Below are 27198 nucleotides of genomic sequence, written 5' to 3' on the forward strand. Positions count from 1 at the left end.
GTATATGCCTGTGTGTATTTCTATGTGTCTGTGTGTGTTGTGCGTGTCTGTATGTTTGTAAGTTCTTTGTGTTATATTTGAATTATTATATGTGCTTTTATATTTCCACATCTTTATCTTCTGAGCTTTACCCCTCCCTCTTCTATCTTGTTTATTCTCTTTCTTCCCTACTCTCCATTTTCTCATTGCATTATTCTTCATAGTTTACATCTATAATTTATAAACTTTTTATTTATTCTGATCTCTCTTTCCTCCACCTTTAGTCTTTATTTTTTTCCAGTTTTCCTTTATAGATCTGGTTTAGTCCTCCCTGTCTGTTACTGCTTTCTAACTCTGCTGTTAAGTGGGAATCATAGCCTCTTGAGAAGTAGTCCATGGGATGATCTCAAAAGCAAGCAAACAGACAAACAAAACACAGTATTTTAGGACATATGCAACTCTTTAAAGGATCATTATGATCATTGTGGTCATAATGGAATTAAAGAAGAAAACTATATTTAGAGAAAATACAGGGAATATACAGCTATGGAAATATAGTAATGCTTTTGAATCATGAATGGATGTTTAAGGAACAACAGAGACATTTTAAAGTCCTAGAATAAACTAAAAATGGAAAATTCATTTACCCGATCATGGGAAATACAATGAAGACACATGTAACTTGCAGTTTATAGCTACTGATGACTACAGAATGAAAGCACAACTACAATGGGCTGTTGTGTGGCATAGCAGGGAGAGGGACCACACTAACCTGTTGGGTGAATACAAGTCAGCACTGCTTAAAAGTTATAAAAACAGTGAGGAAACTGTGACAACTGAAGTCATGTCTTAACTGCATCTCAAAAGCACCATATTCAGCTTCCGGTCTGTGTGGTAGCCTATCTCCCATTCAGACTCCAGGTGCCTAAGCCATCAAATAAGCCAAAATTAGATTCAACCCAACTTGTCTTAAATATACCTTTATTCTCCTCTGATTTAATTTTTTATCTTGCTTTTATTCACTTAAATAATGAGGCAGAGGATCGAGAACTGCAAACACATTTAGAATTAACATTGACATTCTGAGGGTTCACAGTGATCAAGGATGGATAGATCAAGGTTGTTAGCTTAAGCATTGTGAAATCAAATTCAGAAAAAAACAGTCCAGATTAATAGTAGCACACCTTTAAATAACCTATTTTCAAACATGCTGGCTCAAGCTAAAATCAAGTCTTTTATTAGATGTTTGAGATCAGAGATATGTTTCTATTCTAATTTCTGTTTGTCTGACTCAGTAAAAATATTATACTTGCAAGCATAATGTCAGCTATGATGATGTCATTTTGCTCAAATTTGTAAGTTCTGGAAATATTCCTAAGTTTAATTTTGGAAATGTATCTATTCTTTGTACTTCAAAATTTATAAAAAAAATAATAAAAAGGGTAAGAGTAGAAGCAGCAAATTGCTCTCACTCGAATGGACAGCAAATTAAAAACCTTTAGAGAAACGATTGGTTTGATCCGTCAACATAAAAGATTAGAATCCACCACCAGGATGATGGAAAGAACTCAGAGGGTGATGCAGAGGACTCAAACTGATCTAGACCCTTGTGCATGGCTTTAGCTCTTTCAAAGCAGAGATCTCTATGATGTAACTGAAATCTTCCATTAACACCATCAGGGATGTTTTGTTGTGAGAATGAGATGCAAAATAAGCAATCCCTTCATGCAGCCACAGAGGGAACTTAATAAGTGCTTGTTGGTTCTCCTCCTGCCTGGGGGGCAGGGGGCTGTCTCCCAGCAGTGCAGAAAGTCAGGAGGGCAGGAGACAGGAAGCCTGCCTGGAAGGGCCAATGAGTGCTGTACAGGGATCACAGACCATGGGAACCACTGCAGAGAGCTAGTTCAACTTTAATTCCACCAGAACAATGGCTATATACCCCTTGGAGAGTGGGTGAGGGGCTCCAAGGATAGGTGTACCTAATTGTTTGGAGCAAGGCACTTCAAGGATGCTTGATTTGCATCATACCACATACTCCTATCATATGAGTGGAAACACAGTACCTAATTATCCTGCAGGCAAGGGGAGGGAGAACTGTGTCAAAGGCCATATGTCAAATGTGGCTAGGGGGATCTGTGTCTAAAGACACTCTCCAGATGAAGTCAGGCAGAGAGTTGGAAGGAGGGAGTCCAGCACTTTAACACAAGTTCAGAATGGCTATCTAGACTAGGAGAAATGCAGTCTCAAACAGCAGGTTTCTTCCAACAAAGAAGGCATTGACATCCATCCTGGTGATAGTAATGATGGAAAGAAGAGTCACAAGGAAGCACTTAAGAAGCTTGCAGCAGAAAGTCATGTCACTCTGAATGCTTCTTGCTGTAGCAGTGTGGTTTTGACTGGTCACACCCAAGTGTGATGTCATATTTAGGAACTGCTACTGGGTTCCTAGTGAAGTTCGCTTATGGCATGGGAATAGTGGCGTGAAAACAAACTTCCGGTATCTTAGTGATGCCTGAGATATCCTTGACTTCTTTTCTGGATGGCCATCTTATCAGTGACTTTACTTTTGAATTTTAGAAGTAGTTTAAAAGATGAGCCTCTCATCTCTGCCATATCTCTAAGCCCATTTAAAATGATTTCAAGAATGTATCTAAGAACTTATTTTCCGATGTAAAATATAAAGGTGGCATTCATTTACATATAAGTGGTACTTGTGTGTGAGCATACACACCTGCCAACAATGCGATGGGATTCATAGATAATAATGTCTTCTACAGTTTAGAGTCAATTGATAAGTTATGGTTTATTTGTTATATAACAAAATTCCTTCTGTTGCCAATGTAACAAAAGTTGGCCTTTAAATCAATGCCTCTAAAATTAGCATAATAATGAAAATATTGACACAGAACACAACTTTGTAGATAGCATTTAGTTTTCTTAAGTATGGTAAAAAAGAAATTGTAACTGAACAAGGATTTGTTCTTTCAGGAATAGAGAATATTCTAAAGCCATAAATAGTTTTAAAATTAAAATTGCCATTTAATTAAACTTCCAGAAATGTCTGTCATTTAAAAATTAATCTGATCCTGTTATTTTTATCAATTATCTGAGCGGTCAATTATCTGTTGGTGGGGTTATATGGCAGCATTACTAAGAACTACAAATGCATGTGAAAGGTGCTTTTTGGAGATGCCAAGATCATGAACATCTTAAAATAGATGAGGGCAGACGTTGTCAGGCATGAGTAGCATTTGAGCACCTCGGCAGAAAGTGTTCTCACAATAGAAGAACCTACTATCATCATCCTTGCAACAGCGCAGGGACCATCATGAGTCACTTCATCCAATCTGTGCCCTTTTCTCTCCCAGGCTCCCAATTTCATCTTCTGTGATAACACATTAGGAGGGAAAGTTAAATTTCAGTGACTAGATTGACACGAGATACTCAGGCATTCTGGCCCATGCTATCTATGTTTCATGTGTCATAGCTATGGCCAAGGCTTATTGGATTGTCTATTGGTGGTTAATGGTTAGGAAATTTCTGATTGGTTGCACAGAAGAAATAACATCCACGTGGGATGTTTTCTATATTCTCTCTTCTTGTGTCTGTTGTTAAATTTGTCTCCATGGAAAGATTTTGTTTTCAGTGTTTAGTGTTTGGAGACTCTCAAGATAGCTCAGAGGCATCCCAATTCAATATAAAGGAAGCTGGGAGGGGAGGGGCATTGGCTTGCACCATAAGTCAGTTCAATAGCCTAGGTACAGAGCACAGAGTAGCCACAAGCAAACATTTCGGGCAAAAAATTTCTACAGAGAGTTGAGCAAATGTCCTTGTTGTATTCTTGAGCATATTTTGGATATATGCCTAGGAGTCGTATAGCCGGATCTTGAGGAAGTACTATTCCTAATTTTCTGAGAAAGTGCCAGTTTGATTTCCAAAGTGGTTGCACAAGTTTACACTCCCACCAACAATGGAGCGGGGTTCCTCTTTCTCCACATCCTCTCCAGCATGTGTTATCCCTTGAGTTTTTGATCTTCACCATTCTGATGGGTGTAAGGAAATCTCAGGGTCGTTTTGATTTGCATTTCCCTAATGACTAAGGATGTTGAACATTTCTTTAAGGGTTTCTCTGCCATTATATATTCCTCTGTTGAGAATTCTCTGTTTAGCTCTGTACCCATTTTTTAATTAGATTACTTGATTTGTTGCTTTTCTGCTTCTTGAGTTCTTTATATATTCTGTTAGATATACGGTTAGTGAAGATCCTTTCCCAAACTGTAGGCTTACCTTTGGTTCTGACGACAGTGTCTTTTGCTTTATAGAAGCTTTTCAGTTTCATGAGGTCCCATTTATTGATTGTTGATCTTAGAGCCTGTGCTGATAGTGTTCTGGTTTGGATGTTCCCTTGATGCTGAGACTCATAGCCAAACTTTGGGCAGAGTGCAGGGAATCTTATGAAAGAAGGGGGAGATGAAAGAATTGGAGAAGACACGATCTCCACAAGGAGAGCAACAGAACGAAAAAATCTGGGCCCAGGGGTCTTTTCTGAGACTGATACTCCAGCCAAAGACCATTCATGGTCCTTGACCCCTGCACAGATGTAGCCCATTGCAGCTCAGTCTTCAAGTGGGTTTTCTAGTAAGGGGAATAGAAACTGTCTCTTACATGAATTTAGTGGCTGGCTTTTTGATCACCTCACCCTGGGGGGGTAGGGGCAGCCTTACCAGGCCACAGAGCGAAGACAATGCAGCCAGTCCTGTTGAGACCTGATAGGCTAGAGTCAGATGGAATGGGAAGAGGACTGCCCCTGTCAGTGGACTTGGGGAGGGGCATGGGAGGGGAAGAGGGTGGGATTGGGAGGAGATGAGAGAGGGGGTACAGCTGGGATACAAAGTGAATAAATTGTAGTAAATAAAAAATAAGTAAAAATAAAAGTAAAAACTTTCTACACATATCAAAATGGAGCATCCACCTTCCTCATTTCATGTTAAATCCAAGAAGTGAAGGCTGATATTCAAAGACTTTGCTTATCTGTTCTACCTGTAACATTGCAAACCCCTGTAGGTAGGTTGAACTTGGGTTAACTCACTAAATGATACATATGGAATGTATCATTTATATTGAATTGACTTTCAATTCTGAAGAATTTCTGAAGGGCTTCTATCTAAATAGCCTATGCATGATATTCTTAAGGGTGTCAGATACAGGTAAAATCAAACCAGTTTTATTGATTATATAAACTGGCTCAATACGTTTAAACTGTTACAAACACATTACAAACAAGGTGATATATATATATATATGTCTTTGACACTATTTTTAAATATACTGAACATCTATAGATATATACATATTCATGTATATATACATATATATGTATATATGTGTATATGTATATATGTGTGTATATTTGTATATATGTGTATATATATGTATATATATGTATATATGTATATATATTCTCCTAGGATCTTCTTGCACAAACCAAGTCTCAACAAATTCTTCCTATTACAGTCTATACCTGATCCATGATCTCTCTTATTTACTCTAAAAGCTAACAACATAAAAAACATCCTTATTTTTTTCACTCTGTCCTATATCATTTTTGTTTGCTAGGCTAACGTTGTATCTGTCCTAAACATGCGTGTCACGCGCATGATTTCTCTAAGCTTAAAGATGAAAAAGTCACATCATCACCATCTCAAAATTGTGGACATTACTTGTCCACCCATGGTTGTTGACTGCCACAGTTTTCTGTTTTGCAGGTTGCAAGTTTGTGCACAGCAGCTCCAGTGTCAACACCGAGTTAGATTATCATCTATAAAACAGTTAGCTATAAAACAGAGTTGATCCCCTGTTAATAAGACCAAACACAGCAGCCCATCATCACGGCCCTGCATTAAATCAAGCAAAGGCAATCCATACTTTCACAGCAGGTGTCTTAATTATTTCGTTCCACAGCCTCACCACCTGCATTCATGGTACATCACATCGGGTGGCAGGCTTACCTGGATGCAGGAGCTGAGGCAGAGGAGGATGCTGCTCATTGTTTTGCTTCTCATGGCTTACTCACGTTCCTTTCTGATGACATCTGGGATTACCATTCTAGGGGTGGTACCATCCACAGGGGGGCGGGCCTATCCCATCAATTAGTAGTGAGGAAAAGGCCCACCTACAGCCTAATCTCTTTTTTTAATTTTTTATTTAACTTCTATTAATTACAATTTATTCATTTTGTATCCCCCCATAAACCCCTCCCTCCTCCCCTCCCAGTTTCCCCCACTCCCCTTTTCTGCATGCATGTCACTCCCCAAGACCACTGATAGGGGAGGAGGCAAATTTTCTGTTTGGATCTTCTTCCCTCAAATGACTTTAGCTCATGTCAAGTTGAAGTAAACTAGCCAGCGCGGGGAGTGGGGGAGGGGGTGACAATGATGCAAATGAACATGCTGGATTGTTTCAGCCCAGTCTAATGACCTGAGCTATGGGCTGGATAGGAAAACCTTAGTTTCTGTCCTCATGGTACAACAAGGTTAAAGCTTAGAGACTCTGAAGATTTTGTCTTAGTTTTGTTTTTCAAAATCTTGTTCCTGTTTTCCATCACTCCACAAAGTGTTCTTTAATTATTAAAAAAAATTAATTACAGCACCTCTACTTTACATATTAACAACAGTGAAATCATAATCACTCTTTTTTATTTTCTTTTTTTCTGTATGTGAGACTGTCTCTCTATGAGACGGTAGCCCTTGAAGAAACTGCCATTCATTCCTCCCTGCCAGGCTCAGAGCTGAGTAAGTTGGGGGCACAATTATTGGCTCAAGTGAACTAAACCGCTTTGTTCTAAAATAGGTGACCTACCACTCTAATGTCAAATCACTTGTACCAGGAGACACATCCTGTCCTCATAGCCAGTGTTTCCAGATGAAACTGTGGATGGAAGTTGTATAAACTCCGTGAACTGTGATCCCCTTCTTAACAGTGCCTTCTGACACTCTCATTTGTAAAGAGGGCATTCAATTCATGGAAGGGCTACAGACGGAATCTACTTTAACTGGTGATGGTTTTGACAACCTGTGGCTTATTGGGCATCACGTCATCACTTCATGGTACAAGAAGGAGCTACTGGTCTTCTTCATCACACAATAACCAGGTTCTTAAAGTATGGCTTTTTTTTTTTTTTTTTAAGCCTTAGCTAGGAAACTCATGAAGCTCTTCAGTCATTTTAAAGTAGTTTCAGCGTGCTAAACACACTCTCAAGCTTTGCATCACTACCAAGTGCTATTTTCCAAAGCGGGGTTAAGCATAAAAGATGCTGAGACATTAAGTTTTTAGAAGATGACGACTCTTAAAAAAAAAAAAAAATAGAAAAAGTCTGCAACTAGCATTTTGCATAATTCTCCATCCAAAATACTGATTTTGTTTCAAGTTTAATATTCATACCTAATTACTGAAATAGCATGTTTTCATGGTTGGCTTCACCGCAGTTGGCAGTGTCCTTAACTGTAAATGTGTAATATACTATTTGAAATATTATGTGCTTAACTTACTGAACCAAGAAGTAAAATGTTTTAATTTTTACAGTTTTTTTTTTCACACGCAGCCACAAAGTTTATTAGTCAGAGAGTATACTTCAGTGTTTCTGTTCTGTGTACAGTGCTAAATTAAGCATCTACTTTGCAAGAATAACTTACTATATTTAGTTGGTTAATAGAGCCACCAACTGAACTAAATGAAACCCTCCCCCCCCAAAAAAAAAAAAAACCTGTTTATTGCACAAGTGATTTGATTATATTCTGGACACATTCTTTGTCTCTCCGTCATTCTCTAAACGCAGTTTTCTTATTACTTTCTCTATTTCTGATGCTGCCTCATCCCTCTGTTGACTATTATGAACCTGTTTGGTAGTAGGCTGTTGGCCTAACCTAATTAGTATTCCTGTTTGAAAATTGGACATGTTTCAGGATGACCACTGTTTATATTTAATCCCTTTTATTAAATAAAATGCCACTGTGGCTCTCTCAGGCATTCTATTGTAACAAACAAAGATTTGCCAAAAAAAATCCATCTGTTTCTTTAGGAAGATTCTCTTCCCTTTATGTAAAGGTTGAAATTACACATTTATTGACAATTACGGTTGTATCCTGATATACCAAATAGACACATTTTTGTCAATTCAAACATTTTAGAGCCTTTTTCTGATGAAACTCTCTATTCCATTTTAAATACATTTTTCTGGATATCTGTCTGTCTGTACATCTACCCTTCTAAATTCATCTTATTGAGTTTAAATTGCTCCATTTCTGAGAGGAACTTTGCTTTTTCAAAGGAGAATATAAACCATTTCTCTACAAATATCAGAGATCTTCTTTCTTAAGATTCCCTGCACTCTGCCCAAAGTTTGGCTATGAGTCTCAACCTCTGCTTTGATACCCAGCTGGGTAGAGTTTTTCAGAGGCCCTTTGTAGTAGGCTCCTGTCCTGTTTCCTGTTTTCTCCCTCTTCTGATGTTCATCCTGTTTGCCTTTCTGAATGAAAATTGATCATCTTACCCAGGATCCTCCTTCTTGATTAGCTTCTTTAGGTGTACAGATTTTAGCATGATTATCCTCTATTATATGTCTAATATCCACTTATAAGTGAGTATTTACCATGTTTGTCTTTCTGTTTCTGGGATATCTTACTAAGCATGATCTTTTCTAGTTCCCACCATTTGCCTGCAAATTTCATGATTTCCTTGATTTTAATTGCTGAGTAATATTCTGTGCTGTTGATGTACCACAATCTCTGTATCCATTCCTCCACTGAGAGGCATCTGGGCTGTTTCCAGCTTCTGGCTATTACAAAGAAAGCTGCTATGAGCAAATGTCCTTGTTGTACACTTGAACATGCTTTGGATATATGCCTAAGAGTGATATGGCTGGATATTGAGGGAGCACCATTCCTATTCCTGATTGTCTGAGAAAGTGCCAGATTGATTTTGAAAGTGGTTGTACAAGTTTACATTCCCTTCAGCACTGGAGGAGGGTTCCCCTTTCTCCACATCCTCTTCAGCATGTGTTTTAGCTTGTTCCTACTCTAGTTTTCTTGGCTGTCAGATTTACTTTCAAACCAATAACATTTTGACTTATTTGTATTGAATTCACAAATTTTTTTTTTCTTATCAGTTACATTTTATTAATTCTGTATCCCAGCCATGTCCCGATCCCTCATTCCCTCCCAGTCCCTCCCTCCCTCCCTCCCTCATCTCCACAGTGCCCCTTGCCAAGTCCACTGATAGGGGGGACCTCCTCCCCATTCATCTGATCCTGTTTTATCAGGTATCTTCAGGACTGGCTGCAAAGCTCTCCTCTGTGGTCTAACAGGACTGCTCCTCCCTTGGGGGGTGGGGAAGCCAAAGAGCCAGTCATTGAGTTCCTGTTAGAAATAGTCCTTGTTCCCCTCACTAGGGGAAACCAATTGGTTACTGAGCTACCACATGCTACATCTGAGCAGAGGTTCTAGGTTATATCCATATGTGGTCCTTGGTTGCATGTCAGTCTCAAAAAAGACCCTGTGCCCAGATATATTTGGTCCTTGTGGAGCTCCTATCCTTTCCTTATCAGACTAACTCCCCTTCTTTCTTATGATTCCCTGTACTCTGCCAAAGGTTTGGTCATGAGTCTTTGCTTTGAAAACACTGCTAGTTAGAGTCTTTCAAATGCGCTCAGTAGACTCCTGTCATATGTTCAATGCACATCCCCTCTGTCTTTCTAAAGGAGGATTGATCATCTTACCCCATGTCCGCTCTCTTGATTATCTTTTTTAGGTGTATAGATTTCATTATGTTTATCATATCTTATAGGTCTATATAAGTGAGTATATACCGTGTTTGTGTGTGTGAATTCACAAATTTTAATCATATTTGCTTAAGTAGGAAGTGATTTCTCACAAAATTGTCACCAAGTATCATGCATGGTGACAACCTAGAACCCCTGCACAGATGTAGCCCATGGCAATTCAGTGTCCAAGTGGGTTCCCTTGTAATAGGAAGAGGGACCGCTTCTGACATAAACTGATTGGCCTGCTCTTTGATCACCTCCCCCTGAGGGGGAACAGCCTTACCAGGCCACAGAAGATGACAATGCAGCCACTCCTGATGAGATCTGATAGACTAAGATCAGAAGGAAGGAGAGGGGGACTTCCCCTATCAGTGGACTTGGGGAGGGGCATGGGTGAAGAAGGAGGAGGGAAGGTGGGATTAGGAGGGGAAGTGGGAGGGGTTGATGGGGGGATATAAACTGAATAAAGTGTAATTAATAAAAGTTTTTTAAAAAGGTAAAAAAAAAAGATAATGAAAGAAAATGCTTATCCATATAAATCCTGTTGCTAGTTCCAAGTTTCCAAGATTTTGAAAGTAAATAAAGTTGGGTTAAAGTTTTGAAAGAAATGAAGAAGTGGTGACTGTCCATGTTTGGCTAGCCCTCCTTGTTTCTGAGTCAGTATTGTGTGGCATGGGTCAGCGTAAGGACTTCAGAATTCTCAGGAGGACTGATGTTTTTATCTGCTTATTCTGCGGGGAGTAGCATGTGTTTTCCTGGCTAAGGGAACACTTCTCTGCCAGGATTTACAGGTTGGATCTCACTGATAACTCCTGGGCAAGAAAATGCTACAAAGTATTTACATTTCCTTGATGTGAGAACCATCAGAAGGGATGATTCAGGACCACACAGTGGAAGAGCTATGACCAGTAGACAGGCATCATTCTCAAAAGTATACTATAAGTCTTTCGCAAAATATCATCTCACTTCTCTTTAATTTTGTTTTGGTCTCAGTGTGAAAAAAAATGTCATTGTGGGGCTGGAGAGGTGGTCAGCACTTAACATTACTTCCTCATCTTGCATAGGTCCCAGGTTCAGCTCCCATCATCCACATAGCAACTCCATGGCTAATGCCAGGCCAAGAGGATATTCTGCCCACATCTGACCTATGGAAGCGCCAGGCATGCATGTAGTGCATAGACATACATACAGGCAAAACATGCATAACCCTTAAAAAACAACAGCACACAACTGTATCGTTTCCTCTTAATGAGAGTTCTTGCCGGGAAGCTGTGCGGTACTTTATTTTTATGTGAAAGCCACATCTAACACGACTTACAAGAATTGCTTATTTTTGTATATTAATGAGAACATTGGAGGACTGAGTACATCAACCATTAGAGTCATTCCCATTGCTATTTATTCCAGGGACAAGAAGACATGCTCATATTAATACTTGCATGCAAGTACTTATAGACAATTCCACAAACATGAAATTGCTGGAATAGCTAACCTAACTGCAGTACTTTTACACAATGCAATGGTCAGTAACAAAGATGTAGAAAATATCGATATGCACAAGTTGATGTGCTGGACAATTTCAATCAGTTCCCAAATGCTGTCTGTGTTTAGTTGTTATATATTAAAATATTACTGAAAAAAAGAAGATGAGAAAAAAATAGAGAAGATCAGGTTAACGTTTGTCAGGTGTTAGGTTTCAGGAGCTAGGATGATGAGATCAGAAATATACAAGGGATCCTTTTTGCAGTGATGATTTAATCTTGAGAGGTGGGAACTTTATAAACCCACAGTTGGGAATCTGAGTGCAATGAACGTTTGCACCGGAGCAAATACATGCAAATACAGCAGGAGTTCTCAGCCAGTCTGCATCTCACACCACTGCTGACAGCATGAAGCTATGCTGGGCCCTGCACCCCAACTTTTAAAACTGTCGATAGTTCTGGGAGTACTACTTAATTATGTTATCTATAAAATAATATTTCATATACATGCTTAAAGTTGGCATTTCATATACATGCTTAAAGTTGTTGAACAGCAACAACTCTTGCTGTTCACTTGTTTTTCTTTCCTAAGGCCCTAGTTGATCTTTGTTAAAGATTATTATGAGATACAAGTTGTAGCTTGGGGTGCAGATTGCTTCTCTAATGTGCACAATCTCTAGGTTCCATCCCTAGCACAACATATCTTAAGCATGGTGGTATACTCCTGTAATCCCAGTGTAGAAAACAGGAGATGGATGCAGGAGGATCACATTTTCAAGGATATTCTTGTCCGCCTCGCATGCTTGGGGTCATCCTGGTATAGATGAGATTCACTTGCTTGTTTCTGTTTTATCAAGATGTTCTACAACATATTTAGAATTGTAAATATATATTTCATAATTTTGGAAGTCTGTATTTCTGCCTTTGAGCCTCATTCTTTGTTGTTCTAGATCTATCTAAACTGGGCTATCTTTGCTCTTTTTGAGTAATAATTCTTTATATGAGCTTAGGAGTGCCTGCATTCTGCTTCACGTGTCTTCATGTGTTCGGTTGTGTTAGATTCTCTTTTATCCACAAGATTCTTAGCTTGAATTTGCCAACTTGTCCTTAAACCACAGTGCTGACCACTTGAACAGGGGGGCTTTCTTTCTGTAACTACAATAATTAGAACACCAACCTCCCTCTCCATGAGTATAACATCACATTGAGAATTTGACTTATTCTACAGTCCCTAAACACGTTGTTAGATGTATTGAATAGATGGTTGAAAACTGAATACCAGAAAATGCACCTATTTTTTTTTTTTGTGTGTGTGTGTGTGTGTTTTGCCTACATGTAAGTGAATTACATGTTTGTACTGCCTTTAGAGGCAAGAAGAGGGCATTGAATACCCTAGAACTGGAGTTATGATGGCTGTGAGCTGCCGTGTTGGTTCTGGGAACCAAACCTGAGTCATTTGAGAAATGTTTCCAGTGATCTGAACTGTTGAGTCATCTTCTAGCCGCCCCCCAAAAAAATCACTGTAAAGCATATTTGTTATATTTAAAACAAACGATTCTAAGTCAGACACTACCTAACAAACTTGACAGAACTGAACACACAAACACACACACACACACACACACACCCCACACACACATGCACATACCCACAAATTCAAACATCTGTAATAAACACATTTAAATCCATGAGACAAACTGCACAAAACTGCTTGTTATCTTTGGTAACATATAGACATACACACAGACAAAACCACATATGTATATAAGTACATGGCATATACATATCTGTGTATTATATATAAATCTTTTCAGCGTATAAGGTCATACCTAAATATGCTCACATCTTCATTTATTGTTTAATGCATATCAATAAGAGAACCCAGGAGCACAGGAATGAGAAACAATCCTGAAAATAAATATTAATTCGAAACCTGGGCAATGCAGAAAAGAGAATTAGTGCCTTTTCTTAGATAATGGGTGATTTGAAAGAAAATGGGAAGAGAGATTCCTAATAGTAAAAATAATGAACAACAAGAAAACATTAAAACCAAAGGCATGCCAGCTATTGAATGGTAGCTGTTCTAAAGAAAATGTAGTGCAGTTTAGGAGACTAGTTTCTCATTCCTAGACCAGCAATATCAAACTCATTTCCATCATTGCTCAGACCTCATTGCAGGTACAGTGAGCGCAGTGTTCTAACTCCGTGAAATAAGGAAACTCTGTTGAAATAACCTTCCTCTGCTTTGTTGCTTAGGCACCGACAGAAACCATTAGAGGACAAAATATAATGCAGTCTACACACATCAACAGGGATAAAGTCTTGCTGGTACAGCGAGATGCAACTACACACTTACTTCTTGGCCATTAAGCAAATTTTGGGTTTGTCTTACTAATTTCCCCGACATTGTTTTATGTAGGGTGATGACTTATCTCAGTGGTATTACTGAGAATGGAGAGGAACACCAAATGCCAAAACCACTGGCCATGATTTTCCCTCCAAACACGGTTGCCAGTATAGATTAGTTTTTAGTTTAGTGTTGTAAGTAGTCAGTATAAAATTGATGTACATTCTCATTGTGAAATAGTTTTGGGTGAATAGAAACTGATCTTCATGATTCCTTTCTGTCCAGTCATAGAACGATAATGAGGCCGTCCACTGGGTCATACGATGTTGAGCATATTGGCATTATTTTCATCATTTCTGAAATTATTCTGGAAGAATTTGTTGATTTTCACATGTATTAGTTGCTAGGGTGTTCAGTGTTTTTGAACATTCATAAATAATCCAACATTGAAAGATTTTTGAAATAATCTCTTTAAAAAACCTACATTGAAGGAGTCATAATCTTATAATTTCTTGGTGTTTTAGACTTTAAATTTCAATGTAATTTGTAAAAACACAATTTGTTAGATTGAGGTGAAAATAAAATTCCAGAAATATGCATACAAACACAAAATGTGATTAGAGTATCCCAAGTATAGTTAAGAATAATAAATCAAAGACTTTCTCACTGTATATGCAACCAAGGGCTTTGCATATATCAGATGAGAGCAATCTTTCCTTCTTCCTCCCATCCTTTCTCTCTGGCATGCAGTCAGATCCTTAATTTCATTTTAATTTATCTCTGATTATGTTTTCCCTCTATACTTTTTACAACTTTATTTATAGTTTTTGAATAACTGAAAGTAAGATTATTACATTCTAAAACATCATAGCACGTGTTCTAGGTGGAAACAAGAAGCAGGAATTTATCTTTAACTTGTTCTCTGTTCCAAGGAAAGAGAATTGATGTGCTAACTTCAACTTTTATGTGATACACATCATGATACACTCTAAAGGGTGATTGATTCTTTCTTCAATGCCCAGTTTTGTGCTTTAAACTCACGTAAAACCATTTCGATTTCCAGCTCCTGCCTGAGTAACTTGCCAAATCTGATCAGGTTTCAAAGAGTGAAGAACTTCAAAGAAAGGGGGTTTACAGATGAGAAGGCACAGAAATGGCATCTTGTATATTTAATGAAACATTAATGGTACAAAGAAAACAGTCACCACCAGCAAGATGATGACCACCAACAAGATGATGATGCAAAAAAAAAAAAAGATTGAATTTACTTTATCAGCTAATAAAATCTAATTTATTTTAAACTTCCCAATAACGATAGTTGGCTGGCTCATATGAACAATATTATGCAAGTCTTAGATTTTGTAAAATCACTTATTATAAATATATGCATTCTTATTATGACATTAATTTTTGTCAACTCTATTGGAAGATCAAATTTTTATCGAAACCTACTGATCTCAATTATTCTAATAATACTAGGTGAAGACATGGAGAACTGTTGAATGAATGAATGTGGACTTGTGTGTATGTGTCTTTACACATGGGTTTGCATATATGTATATACATATGTATTTGTAGGTATGAGTGTGTGTGTGTGTTTGAATGTGCATGTATGTGTAAGTATGTAGCTATGAGAGTGAGTGTACATGTATGTTAGGATGCTGTGCATGTTTATGGTTGTATGGGTAATCCTCTGTGTTTGTGTGTATATGGGTGTGTGTATGTCTCTTTGTGTATACCTAAGTGTGGTTATGTGTCTGTGTCCACCTGTGTGTTTAAAGTTTGGAATACACATGTTCATCCAGTATCCCTGTACCAAGAATGTGCCGGCTGCTTTTTAGACATATCAGTTTGGTCAGAATCAGAACTGTTTTCTCCGACTGTGTTTGAAATTAAGTATGTATATGTTACTTTATGTTAAAATGCATAGACATCAATCTTCTATAACAAAACTAGGCATTTGCAGATGAACCTGAGTAAGAATCAAGAATGACAGAAAAAAATCAGTTTATTGAGAGTCCTGTACAAGGCGTGTCAAAAGGGGATGGAGGATCACACTCTGCTTTTACAGGAATTCTCTTAAGCCATACGATAGCCTCCATATTGGTCCAGATACAAATGTTTATGAAATTGTTCAGAAGACAAAGATCCCGAGCCTACGTTTTTGCCTCAAAATATTTCATTGCTACATCTACACAATGGAGTGTTACTCTGCAATAGAAAAATAAGAAAATCATGAAATTTGCAGGTAAATGGTGGGACCTGGAAAGGATCATCCTGAGTGAGTTGTCCCAGAAGCAGAAAGACACACATGGTATATACTCACTCATATAGACATATAAGATAGGATAAACCTACTAAAATCTGTACATCTAAAGAAACTAATCAAGAGAAGGACCCTGAGTAAAACTCTTAATCCCCATCCCAAAAGGCAAAGAGGAAGGACATCAGAAGAAGAAAACAGGAAACAACCTAGGAACCTGCCACAGAGGGCCTCTGAAAGGCTCTGCCCTGAAGACTATCAGAGCAGACGCTGAGACTTATGGCCAACTGTTGGGCAATGTGCATGGAATCTTATGTAAGAAGTGGGAAATAGTAAGATCTGGAGAGAACAGGAACTCCACAAGGAGAGCAACAGAACCAGAAAATTTGAACCCAGGGGTCTTTCCTGAGACTCATACTTCAACCAAGTACCATGCATGGAGATAACCTAGAACCCCTGCACAGATGTAGCCCATGGCAGTTTAGTGTCCAAGTGTGTTACATAGTAATGGAAAAAAGGGACTGCCTCTGACATAATCTGATTGGCCTGCTCTTTGATCACCTCCCCCTGAGGGGGGAGCAGCCTTACCAGACCACAGAAGATGACAGTGCAGCCATTCCTGATGTGATCTGATAGACTAAGATCAGAAGGAAAGAGAGGAGGACCTCCCTTATCAGTGGACTTGGGGAAGGTCATGTGTGAAGAAGGAGGAGGGAGGGTGGGACCAGGAGGGGAGGAAGGAAGGGCTTATGGGGGGATACAAAGTGAATAAAGTGTAATTAATAAAATAAAATTAAATTAAAAAATACAACTATATTTCATTGCATTGAAAATATGCTGTTTGGATAATCCAGGAGTCGATGCATTTTCAGGTCTACCTCTACATCTACTGCATCATTGTTGGAGCGTCACTTACAACCTGAACTCTTTTACCTCCCAGAAAAAAGACAAGTTAGATGAGAGACAACACTAACAGTTAGCTTTGACCTAGACACTATGGTATAGGTGATTATTTTCTGAAACCTTAGTCATTTCAGGAAGGTATTTTTTGACGAAGGTTTGGTGGATTGAGTGAAAAGAGTTCATTTTGGTAGTAGAGGAGAAATAGGTAGTCACCAGAGACAGAACCTGTGTTTGAAGGACCCTATTAAGAGTGGAATGCTGATAGCTGGAAACAGTGAATTTTGTATTCTGGTGTTTATTGTGTCTAGCACTGTGCTGCTCCCAGAATGGTGTGTCAGTGGTGGCACTTTTGTCTCTTAGTAGATGTGCTGATGTCATTTGGGGGTAGGACAAAGACCCACACTAAAAACAGCATGAGCATGAAACATCCCAGAAATCAAGAAATGGAACATTTCTTTAACAGCAGGACATGGTAGATAACCAGTAAGTAAAGGGTTTTTGAAAAGTCTGCGATTGTTACTCAGACAAATTTTCTTCGTAAGTAGTAAATCGGGACCAAAATTTCCCCACAGTGTTTTCATCACAATTTAGCTGAAGCACAGCCTCATGTTGCCATTTACAATTCCCTGCTTACATTTAATATTCATGCAATATTGAATTAAATAAAAACCTGGAGCTCCACTTGTGTTCATTTGCTGTGTGTTTCACAAAAGCTGCATATAGTTCAATAGAATATGAAAATATACACTATTATATTCATTATGAGCAAAGCTACCCATAGGTTGGGCACCCTGGGAAATAAACTTTCTTTTCAGGCAACATTTTTCTTTTCTTTTACCAACTCCTAGTTGTTTTATTTTCTATACTCAGTGTAGCTGGTTTTAAAAAAGAAAAAGAGAGAGAAGATCTATAAGCATATTCCTTTTTAAATTCCATATTTCACCATCTAAAAAATGTATTATAAATTGTTCCAGTTACTTCAGATGTATTTTCAACCCAGGATCTTTATTGTTAGTTTCAAATTTCTTCTACCTAGCATAAACAATTTCATTGTTGCCCAAGACAAGAGTGTGTGTTTTTGCTCCCTTTATGCTAGTGTCTATTAGAATTCATTTAATGCTAAAGTAGGTATGTTCCCACTTCACTTGTGACTTTTTTTCCCCAATGTGTTTCTTCCTTAGATGTTGTGCCTAATTCTGTCTTTTCAGTTAGGTAGGCACATTCAGTGTGAATTCTCCTCTCACCTTCAGTTTGTTTTCAATTCTCACGTCCAACAGTTTCTCACTTTCTTCTCTGATAAAAAAAAAAAAAAAAAAACAGGAAAAAAAAATCTTAGGACTTTCAAGACCTTCACGAAATAATGCTTCTGAATGGCCAAGTTTCAGACCAGGATACAGGGAGAATGAGTGAGAAAATAAAATGTAGTGGTGTAAGAGTAATGAAAAAAGAAAGCTTAAGCGTAGGTGGGAGCTCAGCTTTCTGTGGCTAAGGAAAAACACCAGATGCCCTTGTACTTTCAACATGTAATAGCATAAGGAACAATGAAGAGAGCAGAGCCAGCAAGATCACATTTAGCGTTTGCACGCAGCCCAAGGCCCAGCGCCTGGCACAGTCCTCCAGACGGTTTCTACAATGAGTGAAAAAGACTTGGGTGAGGAAATCGCCTCTTGTCATCGGGTGACTAAGGACATCTTTATACAAAAGACAAAGCACTTTTCAATCATTTTACTCGGTTAGCTATTTGTGAGTAGTTACGATTTATTTTTTGCTGTGTGCTTTTCAAAGCTTATCTACAAAGTAGAAGTGCTCTGTGGTTCTCATCAGCTCAATTGGTTACTGAATATTGTTCACCAAAATATTTAACTGACACATTTTAGAGTGCATAGCACTATTTCGTTTTCAAGTTTGGTGCTTTCTTTTTCAATCAGCGAGGAGCAACTGAGGACAATTTTGCTAGGAAAGATGAAAACATGCATTCTATATCTGAGAGGCCCATTCTCACCATGAAAGCATTTTAAGGAAAACAGAAAAACCCCCTCACATCTAGTTATATCTTTCCTATTGTTATCTATCTGTGGCTTCGTGCCCTTTTCTGGTTGAGTAGAAGATTGGGAACACAGTGATACTATGCTCTTGGACCCATCCTCTCCAACTGTGACCCACTGAGTCTGGAGGGCTCTGCTTCACGTTCTCTGTGGTTATGATCACATGTTAAGGGCTCAGTCTGACTCTTTACCTAGAAGCACCTCCTCAATAAAGCATGTAGATTTCACACAGCCTGAACTCACGATACAAACGACTCCTTTTGGTGATACATTTAATTAAATGATTCATAAACATCAGCACAACTCGATCTTATTAGTTCAGGTAGATTATTTTCACAAAGCCCAAGCCTGTACAGTTCTACTTTCACAATTGTCTCTTTGTTGTTAATTTTTTTGAAGAATATTTAACAGAAACAATCGAGCCAGGCAATGAATAAGTGATGTTGAATTTCTGCAACCAAATTTGTTTGATTTGCCAAAATATTTCTTAAGTATCTTTATTCCCACTGTGTGCAAAACATGCAATTAGTCCTACAGACACTTAGCTGCATCTACAACCTAAATAGTGATGTCCTTGTTTTTAAAGACTCAGATGGAAGGATGGTTCAAAGAGAGCTGAAGATTGTTGTTGTTGTTGGCTTATAAGCAAGAAAAGGACAGGAAACTCACATGTATACGCAGAACTGGAAGTGTACTTTCCTTTAGAGTTTACAGACATAAATGAAACAGCCAGAGGCCCCATGCAATTCAGTCCGCCTTGCATGTTTCCTCATGTTGATCTAATATTTTTCAAGCCCTGAGATTTTATAGCCAGAAATCAGCAGTGTCTCTGTAACAGACAGAATGCTTTTTCTCCAGAAAATTTGACTTTGAGGAACTCTGGATAGTGTAAAAATGTCAAACTAATTTTCAGAAACCTTTGACAGTTTTTCTGTCCTTAAAATTGAAATTTTAGGGGAGGGACATAGGGGGAGGAGAGGGAGGGAAGGTGGGATTGGGAGGAGATGAGGGAGGAAGCCACAGCCAGGATACAATTGAATAAATTGTAATAAATGATAACAATTAAAATGAATGACATAAAAAATTGAAATTTCATCAAGGGACCATCTATATATTAGTGTAATTCAGTGTGGTACATGATCACATATTTCTCTCTCATGAACCAAATTGGAAGCTCGACTTAATCTTCTAGCTTCTACATATGATATCTCCAACTTATATTTACTGCTTTCTTCCTGTTTTGTATAACATAGGCTGATCAGTGGCTTAACTTGTAGGTAGACAGTAATGTTAAGTTTTGGCGCCTCTCTGTTGACTGTAAAGAGGGATAAAAAAAAATCATGTTCGCAAAACTGAAAGGACTAGATGCCGAATATTTTTACCATAAAAAATGGTTCATTTGTTAAAGCTGTATATAATATTCTAATTTAAATATAATACCATATCAACATAGGCTGAGATTTAACATATCAGAATTATGCCCAGTTTTATGTTTTCATTTATCATTACAAAAAAGCTTTGAACTGACTTTTAAGGAATTTGAAGCCACGTACACCTCCCACTTGAGTAGCGAATGCTAAATGAGAGTCTTTATTGGTCTGCTTGCCTCCATTGCCCACTACGTAGCTAAGTAATAACTCTGAAATATGACTTTGATCATCACGGCTTAAATCTTTAAAATGGCTTTTGTTGCTCCTACAATAAAGGCTAAATCCCTTAATAATTTTATGTGGCTTTCACAGACTGCTTCCTCAGTTCATCTCTCTACACCATCATTCTTTCCAAAATTCAGCTATGCTGAGCTTTTTTTTTTTTTTTTTCAGTTCCTTGAAAGAGGCCTACTTTCTTCTAAAACTTTGTGCATGGCTTCTCCGTCTTTAAAGCCTAGTAACCCTACTGGCTAACAGGCACACAGGCGTAAGTTTTCACTTTAGAAATCAGCAAGACTTCTTTACAAACTGTGGAAATATGTACCGTATCTCCCAACACTGGTCATGTTGGCAACGGAATGTCCTCACCATTCACCATTGCTAGCTCCTGTCGTGTCACATATATTACAAAGTACTCTGGAAACAAAGAAGATGTGCTTAAGGTGAAGGAAAAGAGTGGAGGTATGGAACAATACGGAGACCAAGAAGGTTCGGAAAGTTGACACAGAAAAAGTGAATTTAAAATGAAAATAAAATCCATGCTATGATTTAAAATGTTTCGTTACAGTGATGATGAGTTTAGCAAGTTTTATTGACCAACCTAAAAGGAAAATGTGACTAGAATACATGCATAGGATACATAGAGCACTAAAGCCTGTGATGTTTTAGTGGAGGTCTGTGTATTAGAGGATCTATAAAGATGACCATGTAATTTTAGATGCTTGTTTTGTAATTTCCTGAGAGTTCTGAGGTTGTGAGGGCAACTGGAGCCAGACTGATTATTCTTCCTCTGCATTAGTTTTTGCAGCTTCTTGTATATAATTATTTTAAAATAAAATATAAAAATACAGTGATGAAGTGAACGAAGGAAAGAGTCAAAGTACAGAGGATTCATAGTGTATGAATAAATCAGTAAAATATAAAATTGGCAATAATATCATTCTCCGTAAGAATGCGACACGGATGTAGCATAATCGTAAGTCGAAAGTCTGTATACATTCATCTGTGTCTCAAAAGCGCATATGTTCAATCTATAGCACTGATAGGTCAGTTCCTTAGGGTCACTTAAATGTGGAAGGGAGCCCCTAGCTTGCTTTTTAGGGGTTTTCTCAATTACAAGATATCCAAAGTCCATAACTAAGACCCTACAGATCTTTATGGCATGCACAGATGATATCACTTCATTATTCGAAATGCATAGTGATTTTGTTGGTTTGGATACAAGGTCTACAGTTGTGGAAATGATAACAGTGGATGATGATATTCTGCAAATACTTGGAGTTGTGGAAGAATTTTGGAATGTCCCACTATTTTCATGTACTGAGTACTAAGTAGTAAGGTTGAGCATATGCAGAAAAAATTATGGTGTTAAAGGTAAAGTGTTAACAGAAATATACTCCTCCCTGATCAAAGTAGTTTTGGAATACAGTTTCCACATAATAAGAGGACTTTTATAGTCTTAGGTCACTGGGTCCCTGTTAAAGAAAATACTAAGTAACCTGTAGAAATGACTGTTATATTCATCAATTGTTTCCTCAATGCTCAATGTATTACCTACAAATTATATGCATTCAATCCAGAAAACTTTTATCTATTGTGCTTTTGATATTTATAATTTTAGAGACAAAATATTGGAGGTGTGATTAACTTCTAATCTGATCAGTTTCCATAAAGATTCTTTCTTTGGCAACTTATGCCCTATCAGGTTTTAATTGGGCTAAGAGGAAATTCTGGTATTGTATGAAAATTATAAAAAGACTCTAAAATCACTCCTACTCCCAGGGAAAATGAATGCCATTGGGCAAGTAGCTTAGCTGTTCAAACATCCCTCTCACATGACTTACTGTTCTTCCGATGCAGAACTTACTGTGTTCTTTAGGTAAAAGTTAATTAATTCATTTATCTGTTTACTCAATTTGAAAAAGAACCCTTTTATGTAGACGTGCCTGAGCTGAACAACAGGCCTTCTGTCTTGCCTCTCCACATGCTGGGATAACATTGTATGTCACTGGAGTCATCTTTAAAAAGTTACTTTAAAAAACAACACTATGAAAGCCAGTCAGTGGTGATATGCGCCTTTAATCCCAGTGCTTGGGTGGTAGAGACAGGTGGATGTCTATGTTTAAAGCCAGCCAGGTCTATAAGCAAGTTCCAGGACTAGATACATAGAGAGACATTATCTCAAAAATAAACAAACAAATAAACAGAGCAAAGCACAGAGTGAAATGTGGAGAGTCTGTAAAAATAACCTTTGTGTTTCTTTGTGTTACGGAAAAATCTTGGCTTCTTCTCCATTTGCAGAAACACAAACTACAAGGCCCATGTCAACATCTGTGAAGAACTGTGCCAGCACGTGCCCTTGGTCTCCATCTCTCAGCAGTAAAGGTCTGAATACCATCCTGAAAATTTGAAGATAAACACATAGAACAATCACTTCTCTGAAAAAGCCTCCTCTGTGTTCACCCTTCATAATGCTAGCAGCTTAATTCTCTTAATGAGCTGCACTATTCTGAAAAAAAAAAGCCAAAAAACCCCCATACCTAACAACATAGCAAACTGTTTAAGAGATAAGTTATCACATGAAAATATTTTAAATTCTGCTCAGTCTAGTAAGCTTTACATATTATATTCTGAATTATATCCAGCAAGTAGTGTTTCAATTATAATATTTTGAAAATAAGATAAAGCTAAATCAGTACCTTTACCTTCCTACTTGGTTCATTATTATAAAATTTGACTGCATTATAGTATGATTTCACAATTAAATACGGCAACATATGCATATGACTTCTGAATACAGGAATATTAGCTTTTCTCCAGGCTGAGCTTTCAAACACATTTTCATTACTCAAGTCATCATTTTTACTAGTATCTTAGTCCTTACCAACAGGATAGAATATTGTTATCAATAATATTCAGCTGTGGATTATTAGTTCTTCAAATGGAATTTTCTTAAGGTTGACATGCATTCATGTATGGCATTTTGTGTTAGAAAACATTAATTCATAGGGAGGTCATAATTTAATAGTAAAAAAAATATCTTTTTAGGATAGTGTTTCAGAATACGGAGTTATTGTTCCCTTCTAAGTTTATGTTGTAACTCAATACATGGAATTTGATTTTTATCTTATATTTCTTTTCTTTAGAAATATGTGCCTTCCCTTACTGCTTAATAAGGCACAAATTGTTCAGTTCTTGAAAATTAGTATTTCTCATTAAATACAAGCTTTTTTTGTGGCACACCTCATTAAATGAGCAGTCAGAAATTAAGCTTCTGGCATTATGATGATGAATGATGGAAATGAAGGCATTTTTGAAAATGTGTCCCTTGTTCTGTGCATTTATCTTCAAACATTCAGGAGCATGATGTGTTAGAGATTGTCACTCCAATGTTACTGCCGATTTCACCGAATCAAATTATTTTATAGACATTTCCTACACAAACCAGAGCAAGAAGGTGCCTGGTTAACTAGAGTAGACTAAATAGCACCATTATCAAATGCTAAGTGCAGTGTGCTAACTATGCCCTTTCCATCCAGAGATGCTAACCCCAGGGAGCCAATGACCACCACTGAATGCGTTACTGTGCTTTTAACCTTAAAATAAAAGAGAGAGAGAGAAAAAAGAAACAAATTGAAGGAAAATGCAATTCAACATTTTTCTTTTCCTTTCCATTGTGTGTCAGGCGTGTTAGAGAACGTATACTTCAAATTTTAAATGGTGCTGGACTTCTGTGAGAGGCAGGAAGAGATTCTTTGGTGCTATGCACTCCTTGATTGAGTAGGAATGCTAAGCTCTGTGATCGGACCATTGATCTGCTAGGAAGGAAGAAATTGCATATACTTTTGAATTTAGTTTATATTGAATTGGACCGCAAAAAGGATAGGTGACTGTAACAAAATTTCAAATATTAAAGATGAGGAAGTGGCAAGAGTCTGTTTATGGAATCCAAAGATATCCTGAAGGATAACTCCATCTTGTTTTAGCTGTCAAACCCAGGGGTTAACTTACAAATTACAAAGTAAGGCAATAAAACAACACAAAAGGAAAGAGAAATAAAAAGTCTTTTAACTTGCTTCATTCTGGCTGATGATATAAATGAGTCAAACATTTGAGTTAAACAGATTTTTTTTAAAAAAATTTGTGAATTATTAACTTATTCTTTCTTAACTATATGGTTAAGCAAACACATTAGTGATACCAGAGCTAAAATAAAATGCATTCACTACTATTTTAATTCTTTACTTTCTGGACTCAAAGTGTTATTTAAAATCAGTTCTCTGAGCTGAGAAGTAAACATTTCAGTAATAACGCATTCTGTTAGCTTACAGCAGAAATAAATAATTAAACTTAGGTTCCCTAATATCATCCATAGTGAGTAATGCTAGACATAAACAGAAAGCTGCCAGAAGTAAATTAAAGGGGTTTTATCAAATGACAAAAAAAAAAAAAAAAAAAAAAAAAAAGTCAAGAAGCCAAGTTCATTACTATTTTGGGAAATCCAATCATATAGATGTGTTATTGGGGAAAAAAAAAAGAGGAAAAACATACTTTTATTACAGTAACAAATCCCCAAGGGGGTTATGAGGAAGAAGGCTTATCTTTGCTCACAGTTGAGGATCTTCCTGTCCAAGTTGTGTGGTTCCTGTTGTTTCTGCCTCAGTGAGGTGCTGTGCATGATGGGAGCCAATGAAATAGAAGCCCTTTACATGACATCAGCCAGGGAGAAAATGAAAGAAAGAAAGGGGTAGGCCTACAATGTCCCAAAAGGATGAGCCCCAACGCCAAACTTCCTCTGAGTAGGTTCTACCTTCTGAAATTTCCACCAACATTCCACAGTGCTATAGACCTGGGGCCCAGAAGCTAACATCAAAGCCTTGGTATGACTCATACCAGATGGCAGTGCATCTAGAATAGAAAAGAGCTTTTCCAAATATTTATATTGATTTTTTAGTTCACTACATGTTAATAATACATCTAAAGATAATGAGAGACTGGCCAGTTGGTGGCCTGTGAGATTATGTGTTTCACTGCCACAAACTTTCTGGCATGCAGGAGGACGTCAGCCTTCATAAATAAATGCAGAATGAACAGCATACAGGTCCAGAATGAGAAGAGAAAACTGAAGCATGTGTCTGAGCAACTGTGCATGGAAGGGTGGGTTAGAGAAAAACTGACCATATGAACTCTGCTTGAGCTCTGGAATTTTTTTTCTTTTTTTATAATATTTTTTTTATATTAATCACAGGTTATTTACTTTCTATCCCAGCCATAGACCCCTTCCTCATTCCCTCCTAATCCCACACTTCCTTCCTCATTTCTCCCTTCCCCCTCTGCACGAATGCTCCTCCCCAAGTCCACTGATAGGGGAGATCTTCTTTTCTTTACTTCTGATCCTAGTCATTTAGGTCTCATCAAGAGTGGCTGCATTGTCTTCTTCTGTGGCCTGGTAATGCTGTTCCCCCCTCAGAGGGAGGTATTTAAAGAGCAGGCCAATCAGTTCATGCCAGAGACAGTTCCTCTTCCTATTACTATGGAACCCACTTGGATACTGAACTGCCATGGGCTACTTCTGTGCAGGGGTCTTAGGTAATCTCCATGCATGGTCCTTGGTTGGAGTATCAGTCTCAGGAAAGACCCCTGTGCTCAGATTTTTTGGTTCTGTTGCTCTCCTTGTGGAGTTCCTGTCCTCTCCAGATCTTACTGTTTCCCACTTCTTTCATAAGATTCCCTGCACTCTGCCCAAAGGTTGCCCATAAGTCTCAGTATCTGCATTGATAGTCTGCAGGGCAGAGCCTATCAGAGGTCCTCTGTGTCAGGCTCCTGACTTGTTTCCTCTTTTTGCCTTCTTCTGATGTCCATCCCTTTTGCTTTTCTGGATAGGGATTGAGCATTTTAGCAAGCGTCCTTCCTCTTGATTAGTTTCTTTAGGTGTACAGATTTTAGTAGGTTTATCCTACATTATATGTCTATATGAGTGAGTATATACCATGTGTGTCTTTCTGCTTCTGGGATAGCTCACTCAGGATGATCCTTTCCAGTTCCCACCATTTACCTGCAAATTTCATGATTTCCTTATTTTTTATTGCTGGGTAATATTCCATTGTGTAGATGTACCACAATTTCTGTATCCATTCCTCCACTGAGGGGCATCTGGGCTGTTTCCAACTTTTGGCTATTACAAATGGAAAAAAGACAGCATCTTCAACAAATGGTGCTGGTCTAACTGGATGTCTACATGTAGAAAAATGCAAATAGATCCATACTTATCACCCTGCACAAAACTAAAGTCCAAGAGGATCAAAGACATCAATATAAAACCAGACACACTAAACATGTTTGAAGAAAAAGCGGGGAAGAGCCTTGAATTCACTGGCACAGGAGACAACTTTCTGAACAAAACACCAACAGCACAGGCTCTAAGAGCAACAATCAATAAATGGGACTTCGTGAAACTGAAAAGCTTATATGAAGCAAAGGATGCTGTCATCAGAACAAAACCACTGCCTACAGATTGGGAAAGGATCTTCACCAACCCTCTATCTGACAGAGGACTCATATCCAGTATTTATAAAGAACTCAAGAAGTTAAACAGCAACACATCAAGTAATCCAATTTAAAAAAAAAATGGAGTACAGAGCTAAACGGAGAATTCTCAATAGAGAAATATCAAACGGCAGAGAAACACTTAAATGTTCAACGTCCTTAGTCATA

This window comes from Psammomys obesus, unplaced genomic scaffold (assembly GCF_907164565.1).
Source record: "Psammomys obesus unplaced genomic scaffold, mPsaObe1.curated_primary_1811, whole genome shotgun sequence".
Taxonomy (NCBI): domain Eukaryota; kingdom Metazoa; phylum Chordata; class Mammalia; order Rodentia; family Muridae; genus Psammomys; species Psammomys obesus.